Raw genomic sequence first — 11,200 nt, 5'->3', positions numbered from 1 at the left:
TGGTGGCATACAAAACTTTAGGTATAACTGAAAAAATAATCGAGTTTAAGTATGACTGCAAAGATACCAAAGAGTGAGGGGACAAGCATACAGCCCTGCTTCACGCCGCTCCGTATATTCAAGGCTATAAAACGTGTTATGCAAGACTGGTTTACTGAAGCTAATGAAACATGCAAAAACTAAACTATAAACGTAGTTAGTTGACTTCATTCTTTAATGCTCTTATGTTATGTGTGCGTGGCATGTGTTTATATATGTATATGTATTCATGTATATAATGTGTGTGTGTGTAAGTATACATACATACATACGTACATACATACATATATATATATATATATATATAGATATATATATATATATAAGCGAAGCGGGTTCGTTGTTTATTTATGGTATATTCAGGCCTGCTGATGATTACGTAAGTATGAAATCACTGTGATACAGGTCTATATATTTTTTAAATGTCTTCTTTGAAAAATTGCATTCGGTGGGATTAGTATATTTTGGTAGAAATGACTGATTGTCCCCTCTTAGCGTATGGCGTGTATGTAGATGCCTCCTGGCATGTATGTATAATGCCCTCTATATATAAATTAATATGTTCATAAGAATAATTATTTTCGAAATTTTTTCTCTTATGGGTTTTTACGCTATCTACCTGACAATTTCTTGTTAAGTTTTCCTTATTAAGTAGTGTCCTTAATGCTATATATTATATTATATATATATATATATATATATATATTGTGTTGTGTTGTCCGGAAAGTTCGTGCCGATTTTTAAAGGAAAGAAAAAGGTTAATAAATATTTGCCATTACATTTTTAATCAACCGAATATGAGCCATTTTGTTGCACAATGTATCTCCATTTTTCCTTTAACTTGAAAATACCCCCTTCCCAGAATTGAGGTGCTTTCATAGCAAAGAATTCATCAAGATATCTTTTTACGTCATCCAAGGAATTGAAACTTTTACCATTAAGACTGCAAATACCTGCATAAGTGGAAATCCGAAGGAGCAATATCTGGTGAATATGGAGGGTGTGGTAACACATCCCAGCCGAGCTGCAGCAACTTTTGTCTGGTTCCCAAAGCATCAAGTGCCCAAAAGTGAACTTTCTTACCTTCTATCTTAAAGGGTTACAGAATTAACACAGGTTATAGGAACATAAACCTTCTTCCACGAAAAGATAGCTTAAACTGTGCTCTAAATGGAGGTGTAGTCAAATCCTATTTTATGGACTCAACCATATTCTAAAATATGTTGAAAGTTTAGGCTACTATAAATCGGCACGAACTTTCCGGACAACCCAATATATAATATATAATATATATATATAATATATATATATGGTGTGTGTGTGGTGTGTTGGTGGTGTGGGTGTGTGTGTGTGTGTGTGTGTGAATATATGCATGCACGTATGTATGTATGTATGTATGTATGTATGTATGTATGTATGTATGTATGCATGTATGTATGTATGAATATATATTGTGCTTGTATACTCAGAAGAATGCATTGTAGCTCAGCTGTTTGAACATGATGCATGCAAGATCGGACGGTCAACAGGAAAGGAAATGCTGGCAGATGGCTGAGGTTAATGACATTTGCCAGATTCAGCCTCATTGAAGTAACAATAACTCATACAGATAACTCTGCTCGGTTACCGAATAAAACTATGGCAGGATGAACTGAGAACTTTTAAGAAGCAGCACAAAGAATCCAGTGAAGAGGAACAGTAACCTACTAAGACATTCTGAGGAAGAAACTGATAGCTTGTCGCTGAGCACAATGTAATAGAATTTGAAGACAAAGTAGTCAAAGAATGTACAGGGTTCACTCCCAACCTGTTCTGCTTCACCAGTAAGTTACTTGTAGACATGTGTAGCAGCAATCCCGAATGCTCACCGGGTCGAGTAGACACCACTTTCTCTCAACTGCCAGGGTGACCCTGAAATAAGGTGGGAGCCTGAACAAGATATAACCCTAATAAACCCATCACCTCTCCCTTCCCTAACAACTCACTTTAACGTGAATCAACTAAGTTGGGAAAATACCTAGTTCTTTACTTCCCACAAGGGGTTAAACACAGAGGGGACAAACAAGGACAGACAAACAGATTAAGTCAATTACATCGACCCCAGTGCGTAACTGGTACTTATTTAATCGACCCCGAAAGGATGAAGGTTAAAGTCGACCTCGGCGGAAGTTGAACTCAGAACCTAGCGGCAGACGAAATACCTATTTCTTTACTACCCACAAGGGGTTAAACACAGAGAGGACAAACAAGGACAGACAAACAGATTAAGTCAATTTCATCGACCCCAGTGCGTAACTGGTACTTATTTAATCGACCCCGAAAGGATGAAGGGTAAAGTCGACCTCGGCGGAATTTGAACTCAGAACCTAGCGGCAGACGAAATACCTATTTCTTTATTACCCACAAGGGGCTAAACACAGAGGGGACAAACTAGGACAGACATAGGTATTAAGTCGATTACATCGACTCCAGTGCGTAACTGGTACTTAATGTATCGACCCCGAAAGGATGAAAGGCAAAGTCGACCTCGGCGGAATTTGAACTCACAACGTAGCGGCAGACGAAATACCGGTGAGCATTTCGCCCGGCGTGCTAACGTTTCTCCCCGCTCGCCGCCTTAAGTTTGAAAAAATACCGGGAAGTTAAGGCAGCTCTCCAATCAGCACCCCCCCCCGTTGAGTGCCGTATTGGAAAATCTATTAGGAAAATAATAAACTAACTGTATTAAAAAAAAGAGAATGCTTTTACCGTTTCTCTACCTCTTCCTCTTTCCCTCTGTCTTTGTCTATCTTTTCTCTCTTTCTCATGGAGTTTTTTATACTCTTTCATTCTAGCATTTATCTGTCTTCTTATCTCCTTTTTCACTTTCACTTTTATATTTCGTCGTCGCTTTCCTCACACACGTTCTTAGTGGCCGTCTCTGTTCCCTCTTTGTATGTATGTATGTATACGTGTGTGTGTATGTGTGTGTGTGCATTTGTGCGCGCGTGTGCGTTTTTGTGTGTGTGTGTGTGTGTGTGCGTGTGTGTGTGTGTGTGTGTGTGTGGTTTTTACTTTCTGTCAAACCGTTTTTCATGTGATCTACATGACTTCTCGAAGCACAAAGAAAGTAACAGAGAGAGAGAGAGAGAAAGAAAGAAAGGAAGAGAGAGAGAGAGAGAAAGAGAGAGAGAGGGACGAAGGGAGAGAGAGGAGCGAGAGAAGCAAACAGCCAGATGAAATAATCTCAGCTTCACTCAAACTCTACTCAAGCTTCACTCTTTCTCTCATTCACGCTTACATATATTGCGCTTTCCTTTCTATTTTTGTAAACGCTATCACTAATCTCTCTCTATATAAAGCTCTTTGTTTCGACTACACTCTTTGTATTAGACACATCTTTTCGTAATATTAATGGTGTCTGGGATCCGACGATTATTTCTAGTTCTGCCTTATACTGGTCTCTCAAGATCAACGATGTTGTTAGCTATGATGATGCTGATGATTGCTCCTTACACTTCCGCCTGTAAGTTTAAACTAACAAAAAATATTATTTTTTCATTTCCAACGCTGAATCTGCTTGTTTTAGATTTAATGTTTTGATTGTCGCAAAACGCACTATATATGCCTACATACATATACACATACATACATACATACATACATACATACATACATACATGCAACCATACATACATAGTACATATATAAATAGATGTGTGTATTTTCCCTTGTTAACATAGTACATATATATATGTACATAGTACATGTAAATATATATATATATATATATATATATAAGAGAGAGAGAGAGAGAGAGAGAGAGAATATAGAATATAGAATATGCATATATATTTATATAATTTTTACATCTACATTATATAAATATATATAACACTTATGCATCTACATGTACGTTTGTATGTATGTATGTATGTATGTATGTATGTATGTATGTATGTATGTATGTATGTATGTATGTTTGTTTGTTTGTATGTATATATGTACATATGTATGTATGTATGTATGTATGTATGTATGTATGTATGTATGTATGTATGTACGTACGTAGCATGTGTGTGAGTGTGCATGCGTTTTATGTTGTTTGCAAGTATTCAAACGAAGAACAAAAAGCTCAGTCGCTATTTGTCTGAGTAAATTTAGAATTATCACAGTTTTCTTCATTTTTCTAATAGTTCATAATGTTTTCCTCGAAGAGGCATTCATCGCATATCCATTACACATGAAGAATATTCTTTGACTTTATATATTACGAGCAAAACAGCCCCCGTCCAATGGAAGGTGCTGAGTTGTCAAACATTAAAACCAAATTTTCTCAGGATCTTTTCGGTTTGAACGGCAATTTTTTCTAGCGGTGTCATATGAAATTATCACCCATAATTATGACCCTAGTATCGATCTATTGCATTTCAATCTGTTTTAGGGTTGGGGTTAGGGTTAGGGGTGCGGGGAAGGATATATTTTTTTTCTTCAGAAATGTAAATAAACCCAACGAGGGACATATTCATACGGCACAGAATGTTTTCACCTCAATAGACGTCATTGATTGGTTGAAATTGTAGAAATTGAAGAAAAACAACAACAAATATCTTACAAACTATAGAGTCTTCTCAATAAAGCCAAGAAAAAAAGATGTTTTATAAACACATTCTACCAGTAAACGAAGTTTAAAAGTGTTTAGTTAAGTGGAAATTATTTTTTTAAACTGCCGTTCAAACCGAAAAGATCATTTTCTCATGGGCCTCCCCAATGGTATGTAAGTCTTTGATATATGGTGGCTATGGCAGCCAAGTGTCACGGCTTGGTCAGTTTAAGGCCATATGACCTCGTGGCTCTGAACGTTTAATCAGACGCACAGACAGACACTAAACGATCATAAGTTTATTCAGGCACACACGCCAGTATACATTCACACGTATGTGCGCCTGCCCATCCGCACGCACATTCATGTATACATTTACATACGTACATACCTATATCATGTGGTGCACAATATAGAGATGGGATCTTCCGACTCCGCACAATGCACTGACACAGTTGGGGCCTGCATCCTATCCTTAATCCAGACCACTCTCCCAGGGATGGGAGGGAGCTTCTATTTTAACCGTTGCACTAATGTAGAACTTGAAAGCTATAAGAAGAAACTATATAATTATTCAAGAATTCTGGACTAGCAGTAACTGTAGAAATGTAATACCGCAAGGTTAACTTCCTATGTGCCGCATTCAACTTTGACACCAGACTCTTACGAGCCTTTCACCAAACCAAATTCCAACCTAAAATACATTAATTCCAGGTCGAATCATCCACCCTCCATTATACGGTATCTTGCATAGAATATTCAGACCAGGGTTTCGCGACTGTCTGACTCCGAAATTATTTGACCTGCATGCACCTTATTACAATGAGGCACTGGCTAGGGCAGGACACGGAGAATGCATTAACTTCATACTCCAGAATGACACACACACCACACACACAAATGATACGCAGACGACAAATACAGGCTCAAAAACACCTTCACTTACGGAAATTACATTATATTGTAAACGAATATATCTGTTGAATATAGGGTGGTACCTGTGTGATTTTGGGAAGCACCTGTCAAATGCTGTGAAAAACTGTCTAACGATCTTGGAAGTCACATTTGAGGCGTGGATAAGGTTATACCGGAGAACTGTGTGGTTTCAGCATTTGGTATTAGGCATTTTTATGTGAGTGTGTTGTGTTTGTTTAGTTCCATCAATATTGTCAGGTGTAATTTTGTTTAGGTGGGAGATTTTATGGTTAGGAGGATTAGTATCACGGTTATTGTTATGGTTGGGTTTTACACATTTATGGTGGTGTAATGTGTCAGTGTAATTATATATATATATATATATATATATATATATATGTGTGTGTGTGTGTGTGTGTGTGTGTGTGTGTATGTGTGTGTGTGTACATAGTACTATGACGTATGGCCAACCAAAACCTCGTGAGTAGATCCGGTGTTGAAAACAGAAAGAAGACCTGTACATGTATGTGTGTGTGTATGTATGTATGTATGCATGCATGTATTTATGCATGTGTGTATGCGTATATACATATATATATTTATATATCAAGAGAGTGAGAAAGAGAGAGGGGCTAAGAGCTGGTTCCACACTCAAAAAAACCATGGATTCCCAAACCAGGGCACCACAAACAGATGCAGTCTGAAGTCATACCTAGGGTATAAATATTTCCACAAAACATCTGTCTGTTTGCCAGCAGCATAAATTGGTTGAAACCACAGAAAAGCATCTTTAGTGAAGCACTGAAAACAAAAGATTCTTGTGCCATCCGATATTTTTTCTTATTCTTTTCCAACTCGTCTTTTGTAGGAAACCCTCATCAGTTTCTTTCTATCTCACTAACTGGTGTTTCTTCTTTACGCCACCAGTGTAATGTCTGTCCACATGCGGAGTACACCTCCGAAATAGTCCTGTGATCTTCAGGAATCATGTCATCCGGCCATGTATAATTACAGGCTCCTCTGCGCCTACAAGAATGTTTATTTTTGCATGCTGGCATGGGTTGAACTGTTTGACACGAACAGACTAATGAGAGAACTATGCCGAGGTTCTGTGTCTGCGTTGGAATGGTTTCTACGGCTTGATGTCCTGCCTGACTCCAGCTACTTTCCAGAGAGCTCAGGGTAACTCCTTCTTCACAATGGCAATGGTGATGTCAGTAAGTACCTGCGATATGAGATACCTCAACTGAATAGTGTGTAGTATTGATGGTTGACAAATGAAGACAGAGCGACAGGAGCGGATGGTCGATACAGAGGTGAATTAATGGCTTGCGCACGTGGAATGAAAAAGTGAAAGAGACTGAGAGAGAAAAAGACAGACAGACACATTTGGTTTTAGTCGTACAGGCACACTGATGTGGAACATCCATCGTGGTATGCTACTTTCATATATTTCTATCCATCGCATATTTTCTGCATTCACATCCCAAGTTACACTATTACGTAACATTGTTGTTCGTACACAGGTATTATACAATCTGGCTTTCGCTCTGACAAAGCTATCATTTGTTACAAATAGCTCTTGTTCTAGCAGTTATACTTTCAGAACATATTTTTGCCCCGTTAATTTGGTCTCTTATTTAACAGAAACTGTCTACTAATTTTAGGAAATCGCCTGGCCATTCCAGAAAGTCTTTTTCCGGTGCACTCTGATTGTTTCTTTATCTAGCCGGTCTATTACAAAGTTTACTTTTCCTGTTAACCTTCCTGTGATTCCACTGCAACTCTTACATGTCCTTAGTTTGCCTTTCCCTTGAATAACACTGGTGGCGTGGAGAGAGTAGGCCGGTATGCATGGGCTTCTTCTACACATTGAGCAGGAGTATTTACTTGAAGGGTTTAGAGGCCTTTCTGATTTCCTGCTAACTAGAAATCTGATATTCACTAAGTACACTTTGATTGTAGGTTTTTCTTCCACAGCTAGAATTTAATTTCAATTTCTACTCAGCTTAACTACGAGAACAAACTCATCAGCCAGTCTTAAATTACAATGATATGGTCTGAAGGACTATGATGAATAGGAGATGACAAATGAACGAACTCTGATAGGCTACTACTTTCATACTATAGGCATCATTGCAGAAATGACTACTTCAAAAACAAAAGCCCGGACCGGGCTGCGTGTTGTGTTCTTGAGCAAGACACTTTATTTCACGTTGCTCCAGTTCACACAGTAGAAATGAGTTGCGACGTCACAGGTGCCAAGCTGTATCGACCGTTGCCTTTCCCTTGAATAACACTGGTGGCGTGGAGAGAGGAGGCCGGTATGCATGGGCGACTGCTGGTCTTCCATAAACAACCTTGCCCGGACTTGCCCTGGGAGGGTAACTTTCAAGGTGCAATCCCATGGTCAGTCATGACCGAAGGGGGCATCAGCATGGGACTATATAAGATAGCCTGAACTTTCTGTCTAAGCTGTTTAGTTCGTCTACTCTCCATGTGATTATTATTATTATTGAGTGAGAGAGCAGTGCGTGCCATCAAAGTGACACTGGGGTAAAATATACGAAGCCCAGTATACCCATCATGACTACCCGTCTGATAAGGGTACACCAGGCACATGCATCACAACAATATGTGCGCGACATGGTGATCTCATAACAAGATAAACAGCGCATGACCTTGCGGGTGGGGCCCAGTTAGAATTTTCTTCTGGTCGGTTAACCCATCCCACTCAAAAGGTCCCTGATTAAGGGTTGTTTAAGGATGTTGAATGAAACACCCATGTTTCCAGAGGTGAATTATTCAAACCTCAGATGCTCCCCCACTACTTCTGCTCGTGATTAGAGATGCATATATCGTCAGCCACTAAGGGACATGGTAAACTGGTTAAGGTCAAACAACTGACAAGCAAATCTGTGGTATTAAGAAGAATATTTACCAAGACAAAACAATGTACATGATAACACTTCCAATCAGTTAAGATCAGAAGCCACGAGAGCCACTGCTTGGTACTTATTATTATTATTATTATTATTATTATTATTATTCAGTAGTTTTATTTTTATTTTTATAGCGTGCTTTCACTTCACTACCGAGCGCAGCTCTGTGTGCCTTGGGTATGTGCTGTGATTTGTTGTGATGCTCTGATGGTTATTGTATGGAAAGTGTTCTGCGTAGGATGTGGGCAGTGCCTATTATTATTATTATTATTATTATTATTATTATCATGATCATCATCATGATCATGATCATGATCATCATCATCATCATCATCATCATCATCATCATCATCATCATCATCATCATTATTATTATTATTATTATTATTATTATTATTATTATTATTATTATTATTATTATCATTATCATTATCATTATCATTATCATTATCATTTTCATTATCATTATCATTATCATTATCATTATCATTATTATTATTATATTATTATTATTATTATTATTATTATTATTATTATTATTGTTATTGTTATTATTATTATTCAGTAGTTTTATTTTTATAGTGTGCTTTCACTTCAATACCGAGCGCAGCTCTGTGTGCCTTGGGTATGTGCTGTGATTTGTTGTGATGCTCTGATGGTTATTGTATGGAAAGTGTTCTGCACAGGATGTGTGCAGTGCCTAGAAGTGCAATTTTCTGTATTTTATATGTGTTTGTAAGTCCTGGTGTTTTTGTTATGTATTTGTCTGAATATTTTTTATCATGCCTAATGCACCTATTATGATAGGAATTGTTTCTGTTTTTAGATTCCACATTCTGGTTACCTCTATTTCCAGGTCTTTGTATTTTGAAAGTTTCTCCATTTCTTTTAGAGACACGTTGTCATCTGCCGGTAATGACACATCAATTAGAAAGCATTTTTTTTTCTTCATGATCTCTGACAACTATATCTGGTCTGTTGGCCTTAATTTCTCTATCTGTGTGTATCGGCATATCCCAGAGTATGGTTGTTTCTCGTTTTCTGTGACCTTTTCTGTTGTGTGCTATACCATCTTTTTTCTGTTGTTATTCCATAATGTTGGCATAGCTTCCAGTGTATGTAGGTTCCAACTCTGTCATGTCTGTGAATATATTCCTTCTTAGCCAGGACTGAGCAGCCAGAGATAATATGGTTTATTGATTCTTGTCCATCTCCACATATTCTGCAGTTACTTGTTATATTTCTTTTCATTACATGTTTTTGGTAATTTCTGGTGGGGAGGCTTTGGTCTTGTGCTGCAATTAAAAATCCCTCTGTCTCTGCTTTGGGTCCTGAGCTTCTCAACCATTGCTGGGGGATTTCTTTGTCTATTTCTTTTGCATTTAGTTTAGTCCAGTATTTACCATGAAGGGGCTTCCTTGCCATCGTTTTATCATGGCTCTTTGTTGTTCTAGTTTTTAGTTTGGATTTCATTTGTTTTATAGCTTTGTTGTTTCTTCTTCTTCTTCTTCTTCTTCTTCTTCTTCTTCTCTTCTTCTTCTTCTTCTTCTTCTTCTTCTCCTTCTTCTTCTTCTTCTTCTTCTCTTCTTCTACATCTTCTTCTTCTTCTCTTCTTCTTCTTCTTCTTCTCCTTCTTCTTCTTCTTCTTCTTTTTCTTCTTCTTTTTCTTCTTCTTCATATTTGTTAGGTGGTATGATTTCTTATTTGTATTTGTCAGCTTCCTTAAATACTGAGAACAGTTTTTTGTTTTGCTCGTGTTTTGCCGCTATTTGTATCAGTTTTCCTTCCTTCTGATGTAGATATTTTTGCAGTCCTATGGTGGTTATTTTATAGTAGTTTTCCAGCTGTATAAGGCCTCTACCACCTTCTATACGTTGTATATATAGTCTTTCTATGTCAGATTTTGGGTGATGCATCCGAGATCCTATCATTATTTTTCTTGTTTTCCTATCTATTTTGGTCAGTTCATTTAGCGTCCAGTTAAGGATATTGTAGCTGTAACTTATAACTGGGACAGCTAAAGTGTTGATACCTATTATCTTGTTTTTAGCATTCAGCTCTGTTTTCTGTATTGATCTAACTCGTCTATAATATTCTTTTTTTTATTTTCTCTTTCATTTGTGTGTGTTGTGTCTTATCTAGTTCATGGAGTCCTAAGTATTTGTAAGTTTGGCTTTGGTCTAATTCTTTTATTTCATTGTTGCTACTCTTAACTAGTTTTCCTCTTTTCATTGTTACTTTGGCGCATTTTTCTAATCCAAATTTCATATCTATTTCTTTGGTAAATCCATGAATTGTCTTTAATAGTGTTTCCAGTAGTTTGTCATTTGCAGCGTATAGTTTTAGGTCATCCATGTATAAATGGTGGCTGATCGTTTTGCCGTAACATTTATATCCGCATCCAGTACTATTTAGCATATTAGATTGAGGTGACAGTGCCAAGCAGAAAAGGAGTGGAGAGAGCGTGTCTCCCTGGAATATTCCTCTTCTAATGGGGATGGCTTTGGTTTTCATGAGTCCCTCTTTTGTTTGGAGCTGTAGCACTGTTTGCCATTTATTCATAGTGTGTCCTATGAATTTTATATTTGTTGGTGCTACTTTGTTAATGGCTAGTGTTTCGAGGATCCAGGTGTGGGGAATGCTATCAAACACCTTTTTGTAGTCGATCCAGGCCATGCTGAGGCCTTTCTTCTTTCTGTGGCTGTCTTCAGTTATGGCTTTA

The sequence above is a fragment of the Octopus sinensis genome, linkage group LG18 (assembly GCF_006345805.1).
Source record: "Octopus sinensis linkage group LG18, ASM634580v1, whole genome shotgun sequence".
NCBI lineage: Eukaryota > Metazoa > Mollusca > Cephalopoda > Octopoda > Octopodidae > Octopus > Octopus sinensis.
The sequence above is the reverse complement of the archived record's forward strand: the minus strand, read 5'-3'. Positions refer to the sequence as shown.